The sequence below is a fragment of the Eupeodes corollae genome, chromosome X (genome assembly GCF_945859685.1).
Source record: "Eupeodes corollae chromosome X, idEupCoro1.1, whole genome shotgun sequence".
NCBI lineage: Eukaryota > Metazoa > Arthropoda > Insecta > Diptera > Syrphidae > Eupeodes > Eupeodes corollae.
In genome coordinates, this window is record NC_079150.1 from 7,114,146 (window position 1) to 7,119,145 (window position 5,000).

General features: G+C 33.5%; 3 non-coding genes across 3 annotated transcripts in view; all 3 read left to right on the top strand.

Moving 5' to 3' along the window:
• The first annotated feature begins 652 nt into the window (after positions 1-652).
• On the top strand, positions 653-2,639 carry LOC129953439 (small subunit ribosomal RNA). Its single transcript, XR_008782527.1, has one exon. It is a non-coding gene; the product is annotated as a small subunit ribosomal RNA (ribosomal RNA).
• A 501-nt stretch (positions 2,640-3,140) lies between these two features.
• LOC129953436 (5.8S ribosomal RNA) lies at positions 3,141-3,319 on the top strand. The gene has a single exon (XR_008782525.1). It is a non-coding gene; the product is annotated as a 5.8S ribosomal RNA (ribosomal RNA).
• A 286-nt stretch (positions 3,320-3,605) lies between these two features.
• Positions 3,606-5,000, top strand: part of LOC129953442 (large subunit ribosomal RNA) — a 4,028-nt gene continuing 2,633 nt past the window's right edge. Inside the window, exon 1 of the ribosomal RNA XR_008782530.1 lies at positions 3,606-5,000. This exon is cut by the window's right edge and continues 2,633 nt beyond it. This is a non-coding gene — a ribosomal RNA (large subunit ribosomal RNA).

Genomic DNA, 5,000 nt, shown 5'->3' on the forward strand with positions numbered 1-5,000 from the left:
AAAAAGAACTATATGGAACCAAGATGTTCTTGGTTACTATACGAGAATGATACGAAAGTATATGGCTCGCTTCATGGTACACATGTATGTTATCGTGAAACTAACTTCAGGTTGTTCTCTTCGGAGGACGTGCCAAGATTTAAAAAGTTTAAAATTTTTCTTTTATTTCTATATGGCGTTAAATGAAAAAATTTAAAGATGATATATTTGTATGTATTATCTATAAAAATCATTATATACAAATGAAAAAGAATTAAGTTAAAATTTTGAAAATTTGGAAACAAGTTCATACTTGTAAAAAGGAATTGACGGAAGAATTCTTAATTCTTAATCAAAAAAAAAATTATATAAAAAAATATATAAAGATTACTTCAAAAAGTAATAGAAATTATTAGAAATTTGAAAATCATTGATATATATTTGTAAAAGGTATATAATTCTTTAATATTGAATAAAATAAAAAACAATTAAGAGCTTGCTCTTATTTGAAAAAAAAAAATTAAAGTTATTATTGAAAAACCTGTGAAATATACATTTCCCTACATTTCTGTACTAAATAAGATAAAAATTATAGAGAAAGATTTGTTAGAGGAAATTCAATGTAAAATTTTTCAAAATTTCAATTAATAATAAACAAAATAAAAATAACATTATTCTGGTTGATCCTGCCAGTAGTTATATGCTTGTCTCAAAGATTAAGCCATGCATGTCTAAGTACACACGAATTAAAAGTGAAACCGCAAAAGGCTCATTATATCAGTTATGGTTCATTAGATCGTTAACAGTTACTTGGATAACTGTGGTAATTCTAGAGCTAATACATGCAATATAAACACGGACCTTATGGAACGTGTGCTTTTATTAGGCTAAAACCAAGCGATTTTTTCGGAAATCGTTATAATGGTTGAACTCTAGATAATTTGCCGATCGTATGGTCTCGTACCGACGACAGATCTTTCAAATGTCTGCCCTATCAACTATTGATGGTAGTATCTAGGACTACCATGGTTGCTACGGGTAACGGGGAATCAGGGTTCGATTCCGGAGAGGGAGCCTGAGAAACGGCTACCACATCTAAGGAAGGCAGCAGGCGCGTAAATTACCCACTCCCAGTTCGGGGAGGTAGTGACGAAAAATAACAATACAGGACTCATATCCGAGGCCCTGTAATTGGAATGAGTACACTTTAAATCCTTTAACAAGGACCAATTGGAGGGCAAGTCTGGTGCCAGCAGCCGCGGTAATTCCAGCTCCAATAGCGTATATTAAAGTTGTTGCGGTTAAAACGTTCGTAGTTGAATTTGTGCTTCATACGGGTAGTACAACTACAATAGTGGATTGTACATTACCTTATGTATGTAAGCGTATTACCGGTGGAGTTCTAATATATGATGGTCTTGATCATTATATATACCTCCTATTTAAACCTGCTTCAGTGCTCTTTACCGAGTGCTGTTGTGGGCCGGTACAATTACTTTGAACAAATTAGAGTGCTTAAAGCAGGCTCCAAATGCCTGAATATTTTGTGCATGGAATAATGAAATAAGACTTCTGATCTATCTTCATTGGTTTTTAGATCAAGAGGTAATGATTAATAGAAGCAGTTTGGGGGCATTAGTATTACGACGCGAGAGGTGAAATTCTTGGACCGTCGTAAGACTAACTTAAGCGAAAGCATTTGCCAAAGATGTTTTCATTAATCAAGAACGAAAGTTAGAGGTTCGAAGGCGATCAGATACCGCCCTAGTTCTAACCATAAACGATGCCAGCTAGCAATTGGGTGTAGCTACTACTATGGCTCTCTCAGTCGCTTCCCGGGAAACCAAAGCTTTTGGGCTCCGGGGGAAGTATGGTTGCAAAGCTGAAACTTAAAGGAATTGACGGAAGGGCACCACCAGGAGTGGAGCCTGCGGCTTAATTTGACTCAACACGGGAAAACTTACCAGGTCCGAACATAAGCGTGTAAGACAGATTGATAGCTCTTTCTCGAATCTATGGGTGGTGGTGCATGGCCGTTCTTAGTTCGTGGAGTGATTTGTCTGGTTAATTCCGATAACGAACGAGACTCAAATATATTAAATAGATGCTTTCAGGATTATGGTGTTGAAGCTTTCATAGCCTTTATTCACGATTGTAGTAAAATATAATTGTGTTTGAATGTGTTTATGTTAGTGGAGCCGTACCTGTTTGTTTGTCCCATTATAAGGACACTAGCTTCTTAAATGGACAAATTGCGTCTAGCAATAATGAGATTGAGCAATAACAGGTCTGGAATGCCCTTAGATGTCCTGGGCTGCACGCGCGCTACAATGAAAGTATCAACGTGTATTTCCTAGACCGAGAGGTCCGGGTAAACCGCTGAACCACTTTCATGCTTGGGATTGTGAACTGAAACTGTTCACATGAACTTGGAATTCCCAGTAAGTGTGAGTCATTAACTCGTATTGATTACGTCCCTGCCCTTTGTACACACCGCCCGTCGCTACTACCGATTGAATTATTTAGTGAGGTCTCCGGACGTGATCACTGTGACGCTAACGTGTTACGGTTGTTTCGCAGAAGTTGACCAAACTTGATGGTTTAGAGGAAGTAAAAGTCGTAACAAGGTTTCCGTAGGTGAACCTGCGGAAGGATCATTAACGTGATTTTTCCAAATTATAAACTTTATTTTTTTCGAAAGAAAAAAATATTGAAAAAATATAAAACAAAAAAAATATAAATACAAAATGTATTATAAAAATACATTATATTAAAAGAATTTAAAAAAAAAAATAATAAAATATATTTATAAGAAAAAAAAAAAAAAAGAATAATAAAAGATACAAATATAAAAAGATTTTTTTTTCTTTTAAAAAATTTGAACAGAAAAAATTTATTTTTTTCTAAAACAAAAATTATAAAATAACAATGTAGAAGAATTATACAATAGAAAAAAATTATTTTTTTTTTCTAAAATATATTACGTCCCATAAATATGAAATACAAAATGTTTTACATGTTGTACTTATTTTCTAAGTAAACGATTCTTTATTGAATTGGACATTCGCAACATAAACATTTAATATAAAAAAGAAATATTTTAATAATATTATCATATTTCTTTAATAAAAATGACTTGATAAAATAAAACAAAAAAATTCTACTCTAAGCGGTGGATCACTCGGCTCATGGGTCGATGAAGAACGCAGCAAACTGTGCGTCATCGTGTGAACTGCAGGACACATGAACATCGACATTTTGAACGCATATCGCAGTCCATGCTGTTATGTACTTTAATTAATTTTGAAGTGCTGCTTGGACTACATATGGTTGAGGGTTGTGAGACTATGCTAAATAAGTTGCTTAATTTATTAAGCATATGTTATATTATTGGAGTTTGTAAAAACTTCATAATATTAATTTATAAAGTATACCTAAAAAATATTATTTGAATCCTAAAGTATTCTTATATTATCTATTTTTTAGAGGATTATAGTATATAAAAATATACAATGAGAAAAATTAAACAATCCTCTATTATTTGATAATATGGTCGAAAGCAGGTTCAAAACTAAAAAAATATTTTTTATAGAGTATATACAATAAAAATAATTGCAAGTGTTAAACAACCTCAACTCATATGAGATAACTCCCTGAATTTAAGCATATTAATGAGGGAAGGAAAAGAAACTAACAAGGATTTTCTTAGTAGCGGCGAGCGAAAAGAAATCAGTTCAGCACTAAGCCATTTTGTTTTTATGACAAATATGGGATGCAGTGTATGGAACATCTATAATCTAGTATGAGAAATTAACGATTTAAGTCCTTCTTAAATGAGGCCATTTACCCATAGAGGGTGCCAGGCCCGTATAACGTTAATGATTACTAGAAGGTGTTTCCAAAGAGTCGTGTTGCTTGATAGTGCAGCACTAAGTGGGTGGTAAACTCCATCTAAAACTAAATATAACCATGAGACCGATAGTAAACAAGTACCGTGAGGGAAAGTTGAAAAGAACTCTGAATAGAGAGTTAAATAGTACGTGAAACTGCTTAGAGGTTAAACCCGATGAACCTGAATATCCATTATGGAAAATTCATCACTAATAATATGATATTTATAATATTATATAAATAGTGTGCAATTTTTCCATATAAGGACATTGTAATCTGTTAATGTAATAAATATTTATCATAAGATCCATTACTTAAGTTTATTCGAATTAGTTATTTTCGGATTTCTAACATAGGATAAATGTTTTGGATTTGATAAATCATTGACAGATATAATTATATAATGTGCTTAAATTTTTCGGAATTTTATCAATGGTAGATGAATCTAATGATTTGTTTATTTAATTGTATGCACTATTATGATTAACAATGCGATAGATTCAGGATACCTTCGGGACCCGTCTTGAAACACGGACCAAGGAGTCTAACATATGTGCAAGTCATTGGGTATTTTTAATAAAACCCAATGGCGTAATTAACTTAACTGTTATATAATGGGATTAGTTTATATTTTGTTATGAAATATTAATTCAATCCCGGGGCGTTCTATATAGTTATGTATAATAGTATTTATATTATTTATGCCTCTAACTCGAGCGTACCTTGAGCATATATGCTGTGACCCGAAAGATGGTGAACTATACTTGATCAGGTTGAAGTCAGGGGAAACCCTGATGGAAGACCGAAACAGTTCTGACGTGCAAATCGATTGTCAGAATTGAGTATAGGGGCGAAAGACTAATCGAACCATCTAGTAGCTGGTTCCCTCCGAAGTTTCCCTCAGGATAGCTGGTGCAATTAAAAATTATGTAAAATAATCTTATCTGGTAAAGCGAATGATTAGAGGCCTTAGGGTCGAAACGATCTTAACCTATTCTCAAACTTTAAATGGGTAAGAACCTAACCTTTCTTGATATGAAGGTTTAGGTTGTGATATATTGTGCCCAGTGGGCCACTTTTGGTAAGCAGAACTGGCGCTGTGGGATGAACCAAACGTAATGTTAAGGTGC